The 22,859-nt window shown below is 40.6% G+C and overlaps 1 protein-coding gene across 14 annotated transcripts in view; it reads right to left on the bottom strand.

Moving 5' to 3' along the window:
• The window catches only part of KCNQ5 (potassium voltage-gated channel subfamily Q member 5), a 470,944-nt gene that overhangs the window by 356,373 nt on the left and 91,712 nt on the right, over nucleotides 1-22,859 (bottom strand). The gene's annotated exons all lie outside the window — the stretch shown is intronic.

Genomic DNA, 22,859 nt, shown 5'->3' with positions numbered 1-22,859 from the left:
CTCCAGACCCAGGGGAGTCCACACTTGCTCATAACCTCTTGTCCATGGGCCTCAGGTAGGTGCTCATGAGAAAGGCTGGGAGCAGGGAACTAGAGAGAGGTCCCCGGGGTGGCAGAGGCCTGCAGGGGTGACCAGCTGCCTTTGGGGGACAGGCATGAAGCCAGCAAGCCCATGGTACTGGAAAAGTTAAAGGACGGTCTTCAGACAGAATGCATATGATACCAGATGTGTGAAGCTATGTGGAGCTATGTGGAGCTACGTGAAGAAGTAAACAGCACGGGAAAGGGTAAAAACAGAGGGACATGGAAAAGTTTTTTTCTCACTTTTAATGCGTAAAACAAGTCTGAACAAATTTAAAAGATCTGAAGTTCTATATAGCAGAATTTCTCAAACTTGCCACCATTGACATTTGGGACCAGCGAACACTTTGATGTGTCCTGTGCGATTTAGGATGTTTAGCAGCATCCGTAGCCTCTGCCCACTAGATGCCAGCAGTAAATCCTCCCCTCCTGCCAGCTGTCACAACCCAACATGTCTCCAGACATTGCCAAATGTCCCCTGGGGAGCAAACTGTCCTCAGTTAGGAATCACTGATATAAAATATGCTCTCAAACCACAACAAAATTTTAGCAAATCAAATCCAGTGGTATAGAAAAATGATAATGCATTACGACCAGTAAGTTTATCCCAGAAATGCAAGCTTGATGGAATATTCAGCAGATTGAAATCAACAACTGCACTAATAAAAATATAATCATCTAAATAGACATGGAAACAGCATTTGACAAAATTCAGGATCTATTCATAATAAAATCTCTCAGTAAAGTAGGAGTAGAAAGGAGCTTCCTCAACTTGATAAAGGGCACCCACAACAAACTTACAATTAACATCACACTTAATGGTGAGAGGAAGAAAGCTTTCCCCTAAGATCAGGAACACGGCAAGACTATCTGCTCTCAATACTCCTGTCCAGCATTGTCACAGACGTCCTAGCCAACTCAGTGATGGATGCAATAAAGTGTACAATAAACTATAAATAAGAAGTCAAGTATAAAACTGTATATAACAAAGTATAAAAATGAAATAAAGTATAAATGTATAAATATAAAGTAGAAAAAAGAAAAGGTATACAGATTAGAAAGGAATAAATAAAACTTTTATTTGCATACCACATGATTGTCAATGTAGGAAATCTCAAAGAATCTACACAATTTAAAAAAACATCACTAAGAAGATGAGAAGACAAGTCACAGACTTGGAGAAAATATTCACAAAACATGTATCTAAGAAAAAACTCTTACAATCACTAATAAAAGCAAACAACTCAATTATTTTTTAAAAATGGGCAAAACATTTTAAAAAGATATTTCACCTAAGAAGAGAAATGTGTGGCAAGTAACATGACAAGATGTTCACTATCATTTAGTTATTAAAAAAATGAAAATTAAAACTACCATTATGATACCATTATACACCAATTAGAAAGGCTGAAAATTTGGGCACCATCACTACGAAGTGCTGGTCTAGATGCTGAGCAGCTGAAACTCTCAGACTTTGCTGATGGGAATGCAAAAGGATACAGCTGCTTTGGGAAAACAGTTGGCAGTTTTTTATAAAGTTAAACATACACTTGCCACACAACCCGAATTCCCTCTCCTACATATTCACGCAAGTAAAATACTCACACAAAGACCTATATGAGAATGTTTATAGCAGTTCTATTCATAATCACCAAAACCCAGAAATAACCCAAATATCCATCAATTGGTCAAGTCAGAAACAAATTGTAGTACATCCATACAAGGAAACATGGCTCCAAACATAAAGAAATAAACTCTGCTACACACAACGAAATGGATTAATCTCGAAAACATTATGCCAAGGGAAACAAGCCACTTGCAAAAAGGCTACATATTGTATGATTCCATTTATGTGACATTCTGGAAAAGGCAAAACTACAGGACCAGAAATCAGGTCAGTGATTGCCGGGGACTAAGAATTAGGAAACAGGAATGGAGGAATTTGGGGGATGATGGAAATGTTCTATAGCTTGATTGTGGTGTTTCTTACATGACTGTATAGGTTTCTCAAATTTCACCAAACTGTAAGTCTAAAAATGGTGAATTTTACTGTGTATAAATTAGGCCTCAATAAAATTAACTTAAAACAAAAATGGTATCAGGAAGGAAACATCTTTAGAAACACTGTAGTACCTCACATGGTGTTTTGTAGAACATTCAGAGGGAAAAGACCCCGAAATGAAATTAAGTGCACATAGAGAAGCTAAAATGTGAATTCTGCTCTATTCCAGAACCAAGCCCAGAAAAAAGAAAGGATTGAAAAGTAAGCAAAAGTCAGAATTCCTATCACTATTTCTTCCCCAAAATCTGAAAGTTTTTCTCCTATTATCCTTTGCCTTTTATATAGTAACAAATAAGTTAAAATCTTTCATATATGAAAATCAATTTTCTGTCTTCTTAGCAAGTAAGAATTGCATTAAATGTTAATTATTAATTTATAGATAACATTCAAAAATTCAAATGGGTACACAGTTTTCCTTTCTCTTCAGAAAGTACTCCTCTAGAATCTAGAAGAATCTACATCATTGATTCTTTGCTTCCTGCCCTTTATCACTGCATATATTTGCTTGACCTGTTTCTGATAAAACCACCTATTCCATTAAGAACAGTATCAATACCCATACAAAACCCAAGAACACAGTATTATAGATTATTCGGAACAACCCAGTCTAGTTCCCTATTTTACATGCACTGGTGTCTCAGTTTGTCAGTTTAAACTGTGCACGTTAGGATGTAGGCAGTTCAGGAGGGTGTGGGGATCATATTCCTGTGATGGTTCCGGGGTGAGCCTGTGAGCTGAGACCTGGAGACTCAGGGAGATTGGTGTTGACTCTGAGGACAAGCTCCGGGATCAACAAGTGGGGCAGAGCCCCAGCGAAACCAACGTGCTCTTTAACACCCTGGTTTCTACCTCCAAGCTCATTTGCCTGGGGATATAGCTATTATTTGAAGAAAACAAAAATCTTCACCCGGATTATAAAATCCTTTCATCTCCCTGATCTGCTAATGCTTCCTCATCTTCAGGTCTTGCTTTAAAAGCCTGGGGCCAACCTTCCTGCTCAGGAATCAAGTTCCTCCTACAAATTCTCAACTCACCTCTGTCTTGTCTTGTGACACATGGCTGGATTTCAGTGAAGCGATTAGTTTGTAATCAGTATGTTTTACCAGTTCCCCAGCTCCAACATGACCCCCCTCAGAAAAAGCACGACGTCTTTCTTGGTGACGGCTGTTCGCCCAGCACCCAATTCTGTGCCTTGCTCTAGACAGGTGCTCAACCAAAGTATGATTTCTCACTAGGGGATGCTGATCAGGACCAGAAATAGCTGAACTCTAATGTGTGGAAAAATCAAACCCCAAGCCCCAAACAAACAGAAAGCAAAAGATGCACATCTGAATCTCAGCACTACCACTTCCTTGCTAATGATTTGGGGAAATCTTTAGGAATATTCTGACCGTTACTTATCCTTAAAATGACTCTAGTAACAATGAATGAATAAAGGTACGCACTGTCCTCACAGTGCTTAGTACATAGTAGGTGGACAGAAAATTGTAGAATCGATCCATTGCTTTTTGCACTAAATCACAATGATGCCTTTCTCAATCTTAATTACATTACATTTTAAGAATGTCTTTTCATAAGACAAGTCAACAGTAAAATACACATTTCTGATTCAAGGATCCATTTATTAAGGTAAACAATATAAAACTGATAATATTTGACTGCAGTTGACTTTCAGAAACAGCAATTTCAAGTGGTTCAAACTATTTGATGATTCTGTATTCTAAATATGCATATGTTATCTATATTTCTCCTTTTTCAAACCAATGTGAATGTGATTTGATAACAAAAAATCTCACCAAACATTCTTTCTTGGTCCCCCATTACCTAAGAATAGTCTTAACCCCATAGCCTGTCACTCAAGCCTTCCCAAATTTGGTTTCAACCCACATTTTCATCATATTTCCTCATAACTTTTTCCATTCTGAGCCCAGACCATACAGATGATTCATTACCTAAATGGACCCTGTACTTTCGTGAGTCCATACGTTGGCTCTCACTGTACCCTCTGCTTGGAATTACCTTTCAACATTTCTATCAAAACCATTGTCTGACTCACAAGACGCAGTTCAAATGCTATTTCTTACTCTCCCTCTGTGCCTTTTCCTCCCCCACCACTACTTTGGATTAACCCTTCTTATATTAAAGCCGATTTTGGACAGGTTTTTCTATTGATCCAAATTATAAGTTTCCTAATGGTGGGAACCATATGTTAGCCATTTTTTTGCATTCCACTACCAGCTCATCCAAGTAGACAACTAAAATAATATCTTTGGTCAACTGACATACTCTGAAGATGTATATTTTTGAATGACATAAATTGATGAAACTCTCAATATATGTTGAAAGGATGGAAGTGGAAGGATTGAACAGAAAAAGTTCTCTTTTAGGATGCTCTAATCAGGTAAAAGAATTTATCTTGGGCAAGTTACACTCTTTTATCATCACTGCAGCTTTACTTATATGATCACTATAAGTGTGACCAATGGCATTTTTATTATATAGATATATATTTTTTTTAAGATTGGCACCTGAGCTAACATCTGCTGCCAATCTTCTTCTTTTGTTTTTCTGCTCCCCAGTACATAGTTGTACATTCTGGTTGTAGGTCCTTCTAGTTCTCCTATGTGGGACACTGCCACAGCACGGCCTGACAAGCGGTGCCATGTTCACGCCCAGGATCCGAACCAGCGAAACCCTGGGCCGCCGAAGTGGGTTGCACAAACTTAACCACTCAGCCAGGGGGCAAGCCCCTATATATCTATTTAATTCAAAGCATTTTAAATTCATATTCAGAGATTTTAATGCATCAAGTAGAACCATATTTGATCATATGGAGTAACTTTACATTCTGCAATGTTAGTGTCGTGATTTTTTTAATCAAACGGAATTAAAAAGCATCAGACTATGGGTATATGAATAATCACTTCAACTTAAAAAAAGCTCATTACTTTTCCATAGTTCAGTCCATGACCAAAATACACCATAATCTGGCTTTACTGTTTATAAAATTAATAAATCCCAGCGTAGATTGATAATTCGTTGATGGATCTGATTTGAGTAAACTTTAACTAGTAACTAGCTAAACTTTAACTTTAATCAAATGATATTGAAATTGGTTTCTGGTGAATCCTTATTACTAAATAATTTGTACTTTATCAGATCAGACTTCACAGATTATTTTTTTCCAGGACACTGTTTCTCTCTGCATCGAGCTGTTGTGTTTGAACTCGCAAAATGCTCTTACAGGAAATGCTCTGGAAGCTCCTGTTCAAGGTTTGCCAATGAATCTCATTGTGGCCAGATTTTTTGCTTCTTTGTTGCTCAAGTTTCCTCATTTATAAAAAGTATGTAAACTTTGCCATGTGCTATTTTGGATTGCATTTTGATAACAAGATATACAAACCAAGATTTTATGGAATTTAAATTCCATGTTATTTTCATTTTAATTAAAAAATTATAAACAATGAATTAATTATGGGTTTAAAAAGGTTTCTGCTTTTTTTGATAGTGTTGTCATTGTAATTATAATTTGACCCATGAATGGTGAGTATTCCCTTGACAAGCTACATAATTTATATGTTTCCTTTTAATTAGATAACGCCTTCCGAAGAAACAAATAAGAAATATTCTATGAAAAGAATACACATACCTTAATAGTATGTCAGAAACAACCCTAAGTTGACTACATGAATGGAAATGTAAATATTTTTTAAAACATCATCACTAACTGTTCGGGGCCTGACTGTTCCCTACCTGGGTTCTCGGTGCCTCATATTTCTATATTTTCCCACCCACCTACCTATGTTTGCACCATTCCCCTGCCCATTTTCTGTGAGATGAAAAGCAGAGCGCAGCAAGAGCACAGAAAGAGAAATAAAGTATGATGAAGTTGAAATCCTTCCTTTTGGCCATTTGTGAGAAATTGGAAGATGTGGTTCAGAGTGAGTTTTAACAGCAGATACTTGAAGTTTGCAGAATATTAATGGTTTTAATTTGCCCACGTTATTCCATGAACAGGAGTAGCAGAGGACTAAGTGACTGACCAATGGCATCTAAAGCATATTTCTGAGTGAGAATAATTCCTACCCTCAAATGAAAAGTAAGCACGAAGTCACCTCATAACCAGATGGCTTTAAACTATCAGCGAAAATCCCTCTTTCTAATTGGCTGGATGAGCTGGTATTCTGCTTGAACTTTCAACAGAACCGCAATCTAACATCGGCACAAGGACTTGCCTTTAAATGAGAATGGTTTGGAGTGTTGAGAATTCCTTTTGTAGTTTCTTCAAACTTCTCTGAATTGTAAGGTTCTGTCATGGCAACAAGCAGTGAAGAGAAAATAAATATGTAATTCAGAATTTGTCCAAGGTCCAACAGTTAACTCCCTTTATTCAAGAAATTGAGTCACGAGCAAACCACAGGTGGTCAGGGAGTGGGTGAACCATGACACATCCTTTCTCATAAAACCAGCCTGTGTCATTTTAGAGCTTTTACTTTTCCTGAATGAAATACATCCATGTGGGAACATGTCAGAGCTGGTGTGGAAAGAGCACTGGTTTTCCCTGGCACACAATGCTCTTAGGATTTGCCTAAATGCAATACTTGGGCCTCCCAGCTCCCTCTAAACATTCACCACTTCACTAACTGGGCTCTCCTGCCAAGTCTGCGGTGCCAACAGGGACTGGCTTTTCCAATACACTTTGCTCTCCACTGTGAAAATCTGTTTATAAGCTCTTTAGGAACATTTGCCTGATTTAATGAGATTTTCACCCAAAGTAATTATTAAATGCATTTTATGAGTTTGGGCATCATATCTCTTGATAAAGGTACACACAAGCAAATAGCTCAAACCACGGAAGAACAAGGTGTAGGAACTGAGTCATCTCTCAGCTAGGATGGCTGAAGTTAAAGTCACCGGTGCTTTGCGACTTTCATGTGCATTCGGATCACCTGGGGATCTTGTTAAAACGCAGGTTCTTCTCCAGCAGATCTGGGGTGGGGCTCGAGATTCTCATTCTCAACAGGCTGTTGGTCTAGGAAACACCTTTCAAATAAAGATCCTAGGGACACTTCCTTGACAGGAAGGTTACAGCCAGCCAGATGCTGCTGAAGCCAGGTTGAATGTATGTCAGCCTGAGTCCAGCTCTTCCCCCAGATTTGTGAGTATTTCCATTTACGAAAAAGTTGGGGTAAAAAAATATCTCACATCAGCTGTGCCAAAGTTCATGGACAGCAGCCACTTTCCCAACCCAACCTCACCCCATCTCTTCCTTCTTTCTGGAGTCATCCTACCCACTTTATTCCTTCAAGCTCTTATACTTTTAAGAAATGTATAGCTATACACTGGAAAAGACTGAGGATTGTCTAATGTAGGATTTTTCTAAGGAAACAGTGATGTGACATGAACTACAGTTGAGTGAGAAGAGCTGACCCTTTTCTTACTCCATCTCTTTCTGCTTAAGGGAAAGCTCCTTCTTTACCTATGAACTGGTATGATCTTGCTCTACCAATTTACGGCCCTGGTGATGGTGTCCCATGAGTTCTTATGCACAACGGTATTTGGAAAACCCTGAGCTAATATCTGTGCCAATCCTCCTCGATTTTGTATGTGGGATGCCACCACAGCACGGCCTGATGAGCAGTGCGTAGGTCCACACCAGGGATACAAACCCGTGAAGCCTGTGCTGCCGAAGTGGAGCATGCAAACTTAACCACTAAGCCACCTAGCTGGCCCCTGGAAAACCTTTTTAAAAGTATTATACAAATCTGTTGTTATTCTGAGATATATAAACAATGGCAATTCATGTGCTGTGTAACTAAACAGACTGCAATGCCGTTGAGAACAGGAATTGTGTTATACTTCTGTTTTTGTAACCCTTTATCTTCAGTTATTCAGTCCAATGTTAGATACCATAATATTCTAAAAAAAATCAATTCAGATTGTGAATAAATTGGTTGATTGAAAAGAAACGAAGCTGTAACAGTTGATGCTATGTGAGCCTGCCGTTCAATCCGCCAGTGTGAACAAGAAGGTACTAAAACTACACAGAGGGTCTTGACCTGTTTTGCATCATGAGCCACTTTGGCAGTTCCACACTAAAAAATGTGGAACCGTTTCTTCAAATACATAAAATAAACACATTACAATGAAAAATAACTATATATAAAGTTATTAAAATATCAAAAGAATTCTTTATTAATGCATCACATAACAAGGTCTACCAGCAGGTCTAGTAGTTAACATAATTTTGAAGTAGCGACGAGTATAAATTATAGTTGAGATACTTTCAATAACTGCGATGCGATTTAAAAATAATCTATGATTTCTATTGGTGCCAATACTGCCGTGGTTTATTGCTTTCATTCATAATTGAAGGAAGTATCAAATATCAGAGTTAATGAAAACGAAGATGTATTTTTTTTCTATCCAAGTTCTGTACCTTAGCTTATGAACCCCTGAACTAAACATAGGTAAATACTAGAGTTATAAAGTAACATAATCCTTCAGAGACCTCAAAATCCATACCCTTGTCTCGGTCCAGGCAAGGTTCGCACTACAACGTATCATCTTTGTTACTATCACTGAAAGGGTTTCCAGCTGGATAGAATCATGTAGTTTCATGTACTACACAGGGCAACTCCTGTATTAGTATAGACAATATATGATCTATGTTGGTTTAACATAGTAATGCAGTGTAACACAAAAGGACGCTATTGGTCTCAACTTATCGTCCTAACTGGAATTTTCTAACTTTTTTCCTTATTACTATACTGAAAATTATATTAATGTTACTTTGAGAGAAAAGACGGTGCTCCAAGATTTTGCTTAGATTAAAAACAAGAAAGCATTTAGCTAAATGTACCCAAGGTAGTTATTGAAGAGTCAGAGGGAGTAACAATTCTAAGTATGTTCATTAAAAGCAGTGGAAACCTTGTTTTCTTTTACCATTGCTGCAGATTTAGTTCAATGACAGCTACATGAGTCTCTGTTGGCAGATCTCCGACCAAGGGGAACCGCGACTCACCCCTGATCACTGGCTTGTCTACTCCGGTTCATCCCAACTGCCTCCTGAGGCTTTCGGAAAAAAGGTACAAGTTTGACAAGTCTCACCGAGAAAATCATGAGAAAGAGAAGAGCTGGAATCAAGGAGCCAGGTCTTAGGTCAAGTAAACAATGACGCAGGATTTTAAATAAAGTGGCAATCAGAATCTTGACGAAATTAGTATTTGTCATGTATTTTGGCTGGTGGGGGAGGTATTCCACAAGATCCTGCAAGCAAAATGCCACAGGATTACAGAAAAGTTTCAGTAAGGCTATTGTTATAGGTTAAACTGTGTTCCCCAAAATGATATGTGAAGTCCTCACCTCTGGTATCTGTGAATGTGAGCTAATTTGGAAACAGAGTCTTTGAAGATGCAATATAGTTAAGATGAGGTCCCACTGGATTAGGATGGGCCCTAAATCCAATGAGAGAAAATTCTGGAGACAGAGACTCAGAGATACACAAGAGAGACAGAGGGACAACAGCCATGTCATGGCAGAGGCAGAGACTGGAGTGGCTACAAGCCAAGGAGCCAAGGATCGCTGGGAACCACCAGAAGCTGTGAAGAGGTGGGAAGAATTCTTCCCTGGAGCCTCCAGAGAGAATACGACCTTAAGACACCTTGAGTTCAGACTTTTAGTCTCCAGAACTTTGAGATAATAAATTTCCATTGTTTTAAGCCCCACAGTTTGTGCTGATTTGTTATGGCAGCCCTGGGAAACTAAAGTAACCACCTCCTTTAAGAAGAGTTGGAGGGGCTGGCCCCGTGGCCGAGTGGTTAAGTTCGCGCACTCCGCTGCAGGCGGCCCAGTGTTTCGTTGGTTCGAATCCTGGGCGCGGACATGGCACTGCTCATCAAACCACGCTGAGGCAGCGTCCCACATACCACAACTAGAAGAACCCACAACGAAGAATACACAACTATGTACCGGGGGGCTTTGGGGAGAAAAAGGAAAAAATAAAATCTTTAAAAAAAAAAAAAAAAAGAAGAGTTGGAAATTCACTATGACTAGCGTCAAGGTAGCACCTTAATTTACCTCAAAAAGTTGCTTTAATTCCAAACCAAAATACAACCTCAGTTTAAAAAGAGCGTGGCTGCAATATTCCCATAAATATAGGCTAAAATGTAGGAAAAGGAATGAAAAATTGCAAGTACCCTAACTGACCCTGGCCTTGATTGCTGTATTACTGAATGACGAGGCTGAACGGTTTGGGTGGCTCCTAGAAATTGCAAGGGATGTGAAGTCACATATACTAACCTGATGTAAACACTGTTAGTCTCTTACTGATCTGGTGCTGGAAGGAGTGTAGGTCTGGAGAGAACAGTTCAAGAAGTTCAATGACTAGAGGTGACAAAAGAAGCATGAAGGAGCCCATGATTTCCTAACTGATCTTTTCAGTTTTAAGGAGCAATTGCGCACACAGAAATAGACATAGTTTCCAAAATTTCTGTCATTGCTGTTCTTTTAAATGGCACAGCAATAGACAAAGTGCAAGAGACACAGAAAAGCTGAGTCATTAGATTAGAAGGTCCTGACACTTTAGCAAAAACAGCATAAACGTGCTCAGTAAGAACAGAATAGAAATCAGAATTTCTGTGAATTTTTCTTCTCGTATTTTAGTTCATCCTTTCCTCTCCATAAAGCCATGTCCGTCTCATTTTTAAAGTTCCAGTTCTTAATTCACGTTTCCCAAAAAACTTTGCCCAGTCTAGCTGTAGGATTCCTCAGCAAGCCTGGTGTCCCTCTGCCTTTCTTACTATTTTCTCTAATATATATAATATATAACATGTAAGTATACACACATATAGATATATACAATGTATATGTATATATACAAAGTATATATAAAAGTTCCTAATAACAGTGCATATGCCTCAAAAAAGTATCCTGATTTTTATTTATTTCATATCAGAACATCATCCTTTCTCAAATTCTGGTTGCACACACTCATAATTCATAGTAAAAAGTTACATAATGGTCCTTCCTACCATTGCAAGGCAAAAATAACTTCTTCACTGAACTCGTGTTAGGATAAATCAGCCACAGCCGACAGGGAAGAACCTGGGGTGACATGAGAGCTCAGGCGGCAGAACGGCCTTCCTCCCTTGCTGGGAGCTCAGTGCGGTGTGTGACCGGCTTTGGCCACCAGCATCTGAGCAAAGTTGGCAAGTCATTGCTGGGAGAAGGTCGACTGTGGAGCACAAGCCAGCAGGCAACAGCCGCAGCCTGGGCCTGGCAGGGATGATGATGAGCTCCTGTAGACGTGAGGCATGAGCACAAAATAAATCCTCACTTCTCAAGCCGGTGAGATTTGGGGATTTGCTTTTCTTTTGTTACTGCAGCAAAACCTACCCTATCACGAGAGATACAATAATAAAAGTTCATACGACGTCCAGTGCTTTATGTTCCCCCCAGCGAATACTCCTTCATAAGACGGGCAGGGCTGAGACAGAACGACTGTTCACCGGAAAGAAAGCTCAGGCTTTGTGTGCAGACCTGGAGAGCATACAGACCAGATGGTGAACCAGGCCCAGCACTCTCTCCCTTCTAAGTGGCTTGTAATGGACACAAAGTGGGCAGAAGTAGGGCCCTGATGCCGAGAACAGGGTCTGGATTTTAAAAGGACATGTCGGTTATTGCAGCACAATATTGGCATGGTCACTACTAGAGACGTTAATAAATTGAATTTGTGAAATTGCCATCATGTTCTGTTTTCATCCATTATATTATATAATGAAAAATGAAAATAAAATGGGTTTATATTTACTACAAATTTAGTTTAAAATTCAAATTAGGAAGCTGCATGGTAATGTTAGATTAAATTCTATTAAAATTCTATTAACATAATTAAATTACATTTTAATGACTAAAACCATGAAAAATACTTAATAAAATGCATTATTTATATTATGAAATATTTCATTAAATAGATTTAACAATATTTGGACTCATTACCAGTAGAGGAAAACTATAATTTATTTATTAATGCTTTTACGTATCTAGTTACACTTCTGTTCCATATCTTGATATTTAAATCTTCTAAGTATTTAATGACTCTTGCTGTGTTACCTGAAGTCAGAGTGCATTTTACATCAACATGCATCTAAAATGGTTAAAATGATCAAAGGCTTCCAAAGAATTTCGTGCAGAAGCTAGACAGAGCAGCCATGAACACGGACAATTTCAAGATAAAAATGTTATCGGTTGGTTTCACCCCTAAAAAGAGTTTTATATTCCAGTTTCTGTTGGCTGATGTTTTGCACAGAAAAGCAAGAACATTTCAGGTTTCTTCTAATTACTGCATAAGGGGCATGAAAGCAAGCAGAGCCCACACTCCCTCGGCTGGAAGACATCAGCGTGGACTTGGGCGAACCACGCAGCTGTGCTCTGTTGGGGATGCTGTGTCGGTTCCGCACGCGGACTGCCCAGAAGTCTCTTATCCAAATTCCAGCTCGAGTGCAGGGCCTCGAAAGACCACCACTGCTGCTTGTTTCTGAATGCTCCTGCAGTGTCCAAATTCGACTTGTCTGCTCATAGGAATAGCAGAGCTTTTAATAAAATCATTGAGGTCAGCTGTAATGGTTATTGCACTTTATGTGAAAAGTATTAATTTATATTAGTGACAAAAGCATATTACTACCAAATCATGAATATAAATAACCAGACATCAGCCCATGAGCTACCTGGAAACCTCGAGCAGATCATAGTTACAGAACTGTGGTTGTTTATATCAGACACTCTCAAGAAAGCTGATATCCTGTAGGACAGCTGATATAAATAGCGGTAGAAAGAGGAGCAGAGGGAGTCACATTTGTTTATGTGAGCAGATCAAGTAGAACTTTTGTAACCCTTATGAACTTTGAAAACTATTTCCAAGATTGCATTACAGCAGCATCTATTATACAAGGCAAGTTTTACTGCATTACGTTTTAAGAGAAATACAAATTCTTTGGGGATCTTTGAATTGTTGCAGTAAATGTTCAGATGATCTGTTACAATAAGGGACACAGAAGCTATTTTCTAACCAGCCTTCCAGCATTACTCCACACCCGCCCCTCCCACCAAATCACTCTAGAAAATTTGACAACAGAGTCTAAAATTCATCCGGAAACCAGGAACCTGCAGTTGCTTTCTGATGATGTGATAGCAGCAGGGAGCCCGTGGCAGGTACGAGCTGAAGGCCAGGGCATGCGGCAGGGGGTGGGAGCGGGTGTGGGCTGCTGGCAGAGTTCTTTAACCACATGGTAGTAAGTCCCTCTCAAACTGAAGACAGAAGATCATTTCCTTCAGAGTTAGGGGACAATGGAGCTAGGTTTGTCTGCTTCTCCAGCAACTGTCAGCTCTCCTGTCTCTTCCTGACCCATCCTTTAGAGATTGGCTTCAGCAAAAGTACTCGCTCGGGTTTTGTTTTCAACTTGCAGATCTTATAAGTCCTCCTGAAGAGCTCTTCAATTCCTCCTTCAGCTGCGTGGGATAAGCCAAGTTTCCTCTCATTTTGTGGCTTTATAGCCTATGAAGGCCTTAGTCCCATCTTCTAAGGTATGTTCTCCCTATTGCAAGGCTCCAAAGCTGTGCTACTCCAAGTGAGGTCTGTGGATCAGAAGCATCAGTATCACTTGGGGACTTGTTAGAAAGGCAAATCCTCACCATCCCCACCCTTCTAGCCTACTCCATCAGAACCTGCATTGTAACAAGATCCCCAGGGACAGGATTATGTAAGCCAGAGAAACAACGCCCCAAGAGACATTTGGACTCTTGCTTCCTACCCTGGAACTCCGCCCTTCAGGCTGTCCCCTGAAGGAGGTAAAGGGTCGAGGGCACACTTTTCAAGTAAAACAGAGTCTTCCTGGTTATCGGTTTCTACTAGAAAGACCACAGAAAAGGAAATCCTGTGTGATCTCACACGCAGACCTTAACCAAGGAGCTCCCTGGAGAACTCATTTACTGGGCAATCTTACATCCAAGCTCCAGCCAGCTGAGGTTCCACCCATGGCCACATCAACTTTCCCCGCACCTCCACATCCCGACTCCTCCCTATCCCACCCTCAGGAAAGGGCCCGCACATCCACAACTCTCATCAGAGACTCTCCTCCCTCACTCACAGGTGACCAATGTCATCACACCTGTGTAAGCCCTTCCCAAAGAGAGCCTACCAGTGGGGTCACTGCAGCTAAAAAGTCCACCATACTGCAAGCCCTGGAACATGACCTCCACAATCACCAAAAACCCTCGAACAGTTACTACGTCTCCCTCCCAAAAGACGCTCATTGCAGCATCAGTCAGGTCATAGTTGGAGGGAGGGGAAGGACTGGACAAGGACACAAGAGCTGAAAGGACACAGCAGCTAGAACCCTAGGGTTCCACCTAGAGTTTAGGGTACATGAAGGGACCAGTAGACAACCCCGCTTCCTGGAGTCTTTCCTTCCATTTTCATAACTGTGCTTAGAAAAGTCTTCATCCACCCCTCAATCCTCTCCATGGAATTTCATCTCCCTTATGCGCCAGGTCAACGTGGCCGCATCTTCCAACTACGAACATTGACATAAAACTGCTTCTTGGACCTGGTCTTTCACTGAGAACTTCAGTCTAGCCTTCCAGTCTCCTAACCTCCTCGTCAGCTCGAAGACCTCTGCAGAATGCCTCACAGTCTCGCAAGGCAACGCCGCCCAAGACAAATCTGTCAACTGCAGAGAATCTCCAGCTACTCGCTAGTAGGGCAGTTTCTCTCGAGACAAGCTGACCTGGGCAGCCACTGAGTCTCTTTCTCGCTGTCAGAACGATTCAGAGAAGGTGGGCTCTCTTGACAAGCTTCCCTGAGTGGGCTTCACAACTAGACTCTTCACCCCCTGAGATAAGGTCCTCTTACTCATCTAGCATTTCCGGTGCCTTCACCTGGCAGAGGCAAGGTCCTAAGTAAATGTTTCTGAACTGAAGATAACTGGACTGGGAAAATGAGAGCAGCTCTCTGGGGATGATGCTATATCCAGGCAACATGTTGAAACTTACAGAGAAGGCTATGGGATTACTGTAATAAAAATTTGCAGAAACTGTGTCTCTGGTAAGTACTCCAAAGTTTTGGTGGCCAACACCTTGATTTCAACCTGTTGAGACCCTGAGCAGAGAACCCAGATAAACTGTGCCTGGACACAGGACCCACAGAAACTGAGACGGCAAAGCTGTGTTGTTTTGAGCTGCTAAATTTGTCACATTGCGATACGTAGCTAATACAATTGCCTAAGCTTATAGTGCTATAAATATTCTTAAAATACAAGAGTTAATTTTATTTTCTCATTTTATAGATTTACCGCATAGGCAGCAGACTCTGAATGACATCAATTCCTGGGACCATAAAATAGTTAGCAGAAGAGCTGCCGTGAGAATTAATAGCTTCTCAGCCCTGAGTTCGCGGCTCACTGAACATACCATCTGTGGCTCTGTCGCCTCTTCTGATAGAGAAACAAATTATTTAGGAGACTGTGATTTTCTTTAAATGTTGTGCTTGTAAAAGTGGTGTCTATATTATCATTTCTAAGAAAGAATAGGTTTTAAAATGAAATTTAGTGAAGCGGCAAAAGCTCAGAGTTTCTGTTCTGAAATGGAAGAAGTCCAGAAGCAGTCGGGACCAAGCAAAATGAAACCACGATGAGCAGCGAGTGGAGGGCCACTGATGGAACAGTATGTAGTCAAATTTAAACTGTCTTTGCTCACGCCTTTTTTTGTTGGTCCCATATAAGACATCACGGTGGTGGCTTCAGTCTTTCAGATGTAGCCCTATTGTTAGACTTCTTCAGCGGAGTTACTCCAAGGAATCACCCAATGGAGAACTAATTTCCATGATTCCCCGTCAATTATGCCCTTTTTGCAATTCTTATGTTAATAGCTAATTTCTTTTAAAAAATATTTTAAATACACTTAATTTTTTCAGAGCAGTTTAAGGTTCACAGCAAAATTGAGCAGAAAGCAGAGATTTCCCACATAGGCTCTGCTCCCACCCCCACTATCAACGTCCACAGCAGGTAATCCATTTGCTACAACCCATGAACCTACACTGACACCGTGCTATCACTCAGAGTCCACAGCTTACATTAGGGTTCACTCTTGGTTTTGTACATTCCATGCATCTTGACAAATATATAACGTCATGTGTCCATCATTATAGTATCTTATAGAATCGTTTTACTGCCCTAAAAATCCTCCGTACTCTGTCTAGTCATCCCTCCCTCCCGGTAACCCCGGGCAACCACTGATCTTTTTACTGTCTCCATAGCGTTATCGATTCCAAAATGTCATATAGTTGGAAGCATACAGTACAAAGCCTTTTCAAACTGGCTTCTTTCACTTAATATGCATTTAAATTTCCTCCATGTCTTTTTATGGCTTGATAGCTCATTTCTATTTAGCACTGAATCATATTCCAGTGAATTCATGGACCATAGTTTATCCATTCACCAACTGATGGATGTCTTTTAAAAGATGTTACCTTAATTTTTCTTAAAAAATATTTTTTCTGGGGGCCCGCCCTGGTGGCCTAGTGGTTAAGTTCACACCCTCCAGTTTGGCAGCCCGGGGTTCATGGGTTCAGATCCTGGAAACAGATCTACACACCGCTCATCAAGCCATGCTGTGGTGGCATCCCACATACAAAACAGAGGGAGATTGCCACAGATGTTAGCTCAGGGACAATCTTCCTCGCCAAATAAAATGTTTTTTCTATGCCACCATGCAAGTTCCTGTAATTTATACTGGAAAGTAATACAATACGTCCAATACAATGGCCAAAAGAAAAAAATCAAGAAAAATAAGATATTCCAAGGAATATATGAAAGTCTTACAAGTTTCTTTGCATACAGTTTTGAATGTATTGAAAAAATATTAAATAGCTACGGTTGAGAACCTAAAATGTAATGTAATGTTTTAATATATTTATGGTCACTTAAAGAATAAAGTTATTTTACACATCAGAATATCTGGATTCTGTAGTGAAGTCCCAGAATTGAAAGCCACCCCAGAGCTCCTCCTCAGGCAGGTGAGGCCTCAGGGGCCCGAGGCTGCTCAGAATCTGGAATCTGGAGGGTCAATGTCTTCAGGCCTCTCTTAGCAACAGATTATTTTTGCCCTCTAAGGTAGGATTTTTCACCCAGATTATAAGTCTTACATTTTATGTTCTCCATCTCTCTCTCTCTCTCCTTCACACACACACACACACACAAAACTGAGACAAGTATCATGAAACATTATTTACTTATAAGTATTGTGATAAAGTAAGAGCATAACAAAGTCAATATTGGACATAATTTCATTAATATTTAAATATAAAGGGAAAGTTCCCCAAATAAATAATACAAAAACAAACCAAATAGTCATGCTGTGCTGCATGCACTAAATCGGTGTCCCCTACTCCGGGACCCACAGGAGGAAACACCCCCAACACCCGCCCCAGCTTTCCCTCAGGGCCCTCGGAAGCTGCTTCCAACTCTGGCCAGTCTGCTGGCCTCCAAAGAGAAAAAGCCGTCATCACTGCCTCTGGACGCCCTTTGAACTCAAAGGCAGAGACTATGTCTTCATCATCTTGTGAGCCCTGTACAAACTGCACCCTTTGGAAATTATATTTTAACTCCTTACTGAGGTTCCTCAGTTCGAGAAGAGAGAGAGAACATAAAGTTTAACTCCTCTCGAAAACATTTCAGAGTTGAAAAAGCACAAGACGAAAGCAGTGACTGACAGCTCAGATTTTGCTGAACACTAGATTGTCTCAAATGATGCTAAAACAGGAAAAATGATCAAACTGTACTCACTTTCCCATTTTCCCCTTGGTATTTTCCTTCTCCCTTCTCAATACCTTTGGGAGAAAATGAAAATGTTTCCTCACCATGGCCAGGACAAGAAGTTGCCTCTCTGAAATCCACTCCCTCCTTCCTTAGCAACACAATCTCCATATCCTTGGGAGCAGCTCCTTGTACGTATAAGGATGGGGTGACCTGACAAAGAGCGAGGCTTCTGGAAGGTCTTAGAAGAGGGCTGCCTCAGCTTAGGGGCACACACTTCTCGCCCTGCTCCTCTTCCTTTGTCCTCATGCCTGAAATGTGCATGTTGGCAAAAGCCTCGGCTGCCATCTTGAACCACGAGGCAAACTGGAGGATGGGAATCGCACACTAAGGATAGTAGCAGAAAATAAATAAGGAGCCTGGATCGCTGACATGTATGCAATTACCATGCCAATGTTGCAGTGCCGAAACCCAGAACTCACATACAAGAGAGAGAAGTAAACCTCTATCTTGTTTAAATTCACTCTTATTTGGGATGGCTATTATATGCAGCCAAGCCTCATGGATAAAAATTCTTAGATCTACTTCTTTTCTGATTCTAAATGACAACTGTTCTACCTTCCTTGGCTTTTTTATGTACATGTGCTTTTCCTGTGCTGTGTGTGGCAGACAAATCTGGTGGCTTTCTTAGGATGGGATGACAAAAGCTAGTTAGCACCCAATATGCTAAACCCTCCCACCTGCCTCCTCATTCTCACCGAAAATTTTCATCTGCCTTCTTACTGCACGATCTGTCTACTGTTTCTACTAATCCTGCAAGGAATGTGGATGTTGAGCCAGGGTTAAAACAGCGACCAAGTTTCCTCCTCAGCATCACATTCGATGAGCCATAAGTGGAATCAGAAAGAAAAGCACTTAATGAGAAATACACAAGAACCACATGTAGAATTTAGAATGCTTCTGGAGGACATGAAAAACAGGCTGAAGAAGCAGAATGGAGCCCATGTTCTGGGACAGGAAAATTCCACAGAGACATCCATCTTCTCAAAGCTAATTTGTAAACATAATGGCATCCAAAAAGAAGTCAATTTTGTATTTCCAGAACAAATTAAGGTCAATAAGATCATTCTAAGGTTTATATAGGAAAAACAAATATATAAGAACATTCAGGAAAATTCTGGGAAAGAGTAATGAGGAAGGAGTAACTCTTCCAGATAAACACTGTAAAGCCTCATTAATTAAATCAATATGGAACTGTTGCATGAAGACAGATGTAAACTTAAGGAAAGAAATGAAGTTCAGAAATAGAAACCAAAATATACAAAATTTGGCATATGATGAAAGTGGCATTTCATATCTGTGGAGAAAAGATGGACTGTAGAATAAGTGGCGCAGATAACTGGGTAGCCACGTAGATAAAAAGCTGGATCTCTATATTACACACTCACCAGAACCAATTCTGAAAGGATCAGGGACGAAATGGAACAAAACAAAATAATACAAATACTGGAGGAAATGTGCGTGAGAAGTATTTTTATAATCTTAAAATAGAGGCTTTTCAGTACACAAAATCTAGAACCATAAAAGAAAAATCGACGCTAGGCCATATGTAAAAGAAAAACAAAAAAGTTCTAAATAATTTTTTAAAAAACTATAAGCGAAGTCTGTAAATATGAAAAATATTTACAATTCAAATAACCTAAAAAGGACTAATTTCCTTGGTATATATGCAGCTCCTACAATACTCACTCACCCAATATCTACCGAAAGCAATAAGACAAAATCCAGCAACCCACTGGAACATGGTCACAGCCCAGGAACAGTTAATATGTTTTAAAAAATGCAAATAGCTGTTAAATACATGAAATAAGTTCTTCCTCCTTCACGATAAAAGAAATGCAACTTCTTCTTTCACTTAGGAATTAGTGCAAATTCCAGACTTTTGCCAACACACTGCTGGCCAGGCTGTAAATAAAGAGGCCCTCTCTACATTGTTGGTGGGAGTCAAGTTGTTAGAAATTCTATCAAAGGCATTTTGGTAATTTCTTTCAAAATTATGTACTCATAAACCCTCTGACTCAACATTTCGACATTTGGATTTTTTTCCTACATTATACTCACCAGTGTGTTAAAAGACATGTGTAAGATTATTTTTTGCATCATCTGCAATAACAAAACATTTAAAACACCTTAACTGTCCTTTAGTGGGTGACTGGTTAAATAAATAATGATATATCCAATAAATGGAATAATGGCTTTAAAAAATAATGAGGGAGCCTTTTCTGCACTGATAAGGAGAAATCTACAAGATGTGTTAAATGCTAAAAAGAATACTGCATAGTACTTATAGCATATACTATTCTGTGTGGGAAAAAAAGAGGGAGAGAAGAAAAATAAAACTATATTGGGAAGTAGATTGTTCACTTTATATTCTTGTCTACTTTTTGATGTTTGGGCCAATAAAATATATTACCCAGTCAAAAAATGAAATACAACATTTTTAATAAAATAAAGGAAAGAATATGCGTACATATCACTGAGAACCTTACAAATCTGGAGACCTGTGTGATGATGTCCTAGGAGATGTCATATTAAAGAAGCATAGAAATGTCAAAAACAGCTTAAAATGAAAAACTTTTTCTTTGCTTATCTTGAAAATCCCAATGGCTTCTGAATACCTTCACCAACACAAGAGTTGATACAATCTCCCTCCTCTCCAGCTAAGCCCCAGGGAGCAGAGTCAGACCTGAGGCAGGAACAGGGTCGGGAGAGGCGACAGTCGTCCGGCGGGATTCAAGCATCGCCGTGGCCTCGCCGCCGTGGGCCCCGCACCGCCCTGCTCTTTAACGGAGCGTCCACTGCGATTCTCTGCCAACGCTGCACGATTCCACCTTGGGAGCGCGTCCTGGGGGGAGCGTCCGACAACCTGACTTTTAAGTTCGCCAGTCTCCTGATCAAGTGGAGCGGCACCAGATATAAATCACATAATCATGTATATAAATAGATAAATCTGCATCAGATAGAAATCATGAAGTCCCCGACTTTGAACCTGATTCCATAAATTAACGATAATTCTGGGATGTTTTGGGAAAGGCGATTATTAGGATTAAGGCATTCGTGTGTGGAAGGCGCATGAATGACGGATCTGGAAGGTGGAGCCGGCAGAGGCACTGCCTGGCCCCCTTCTGGCTCCTCCGCCACAGGCTCCGCTCCGGAGAAGCCCCCCGGGCCCGAGGTCGTCCGTCTCCCGCCGCGGGGACGCGCGGCTCAGCGGGACCCCTGCTTCGGGATGGTGGGAAGCACCACGCAGAGGGCCGCAGGCTCCGGCCCGCGGGCCGTCGACACCTTCGTCCCCTTTTGCCCCGAGACCAGGCTGCGCCGTGGCTCTGGTCCCCCGAGGACGGAGGATGCAGCGCAGAGGCCTCCATCAAAGGGGCCGCTTAAAGCCGAGCCCCGAGGCAGCCGAGCCCAGCAGCCCCGACAGAAGGCCACGCCTGGGGAGCGTGGTCCACGACAGCCACACGGCGCGGCTGCACCTGCCTCCTCGAGAAGGCGGCCTCGTGCGAGGCCTGAACTGTCGCAGTCAACCGCCTGACCGACGTTGGGACGAGAAGCCCTCTCCCCGCGTGTGGACGCCGTCTGAGCAGCGCCTTCCTCCTGCGCTGCATCCTCCGTGTCATCCGGGCTCCGGCGCAATGGGAGCTGTGAGGCCTCAGGCTCCGACCACAGAGGGCTTCTCGCAGCTCCGCAGGCCGGCAGACAGCCGGGCCCTTGCACCCGGGCTGCACGCTCACGAGCCGTCAGCTCCCCGAGGCCCCCTCTCAAGGCCCTCACACTCGGCTGAGGGTTCCGATGCACGTATTTGGGAGGACAGAAGCGTTCAGTCTATGAGTTTGCCTGAACTATTCTTCACTGCTCTCTCTTTCCTTTAACCACAAAAGAGAATTAAAGAGAGTATTACATATATTTTTGCGTTTATTCCATAACATTTCATAATCTCTTCTCCATTTGACATTGTTTTTTAATCACCCAGTCATTTCCCACTATTGGCCAGCCACCTCCGACAAGAATTTTGAAAGGTGCCCTGTTTATCCTGAACGTGGAAATTTAAGAAGTCGTTTCTTGTGAGAAGGTGACAATGTTAAAAAAAAAAGATTTTACCTGCAGTTTGTAAATATCTGAGATTCTCTGATAAGTTTAAAGGATCATGCTATTATTAGGCAAATTTTTTATTTTACCTAATTTCATAGTTTTTTCTTAGATTATGAGACAAGAATTTTTATATACAATGAATCCATGCATTCTGCATGTAAATTACTTTAGAGAAAGGCATTTTAGAAAACTGTACTAAGAAAGATATGACGATACATCCTTTTTTTAGTATAATAAACTACATGATAACTGTATGGCTGATTTTATAAATTATTTTCACTGTAAAATTCAAATATTATAATCCAAAATGTAGTTCTTGCTAAGAATAAACATAACTAGGCTATACTACCTTTGATGATTAAAAATAATTCTTATACAAATTATGTTTCCTTACTACACTTCTTAAAGAAAGTCATGCGCCACCACATATAGCACTTTTAAATTAATCAGTGAGATTGCCCCCAAAAGCAGCAGTGAGTAGATCAACCTTGCATAAACTTATGAAAAATGACCACTACCTGACCTTATTAAATATATTGAGAGTTTATACATTTTGGGGATATATGTTTATATAGTAAGAGTTGAAGATAACTCATTGTTTTGTCACCAATTCAATTATAAGATAATTTGAGACCTCACTAAAATGTCTATTTGAAAATATACCATGGTTCCTCTATTAGCTGATTTTTTAAACAAAACATTTTCAGGGGAAAAGCAGATAAAATTGTAAGTAAAAAATACACCCCTATTTTAATA

Source organism: Equus caballus, chromosome 20 (genome assembly GCF_041296265.1).
Source record: "Equus caballus isolate H_3958 breed thoroughbred chromosome 20, TB-T2T, whole genome shotgun sequence".
Lineage (NCBI taxonomy): Eukaryota > Metazoa > Chordata > Mammalia > Perissodactyla > Equidae > Equus > Equus caballus.
Note: the sequence above shows the minus strand (reverse complement) of the source record. Positions and strands in the feature narration are given on the sequence as shown.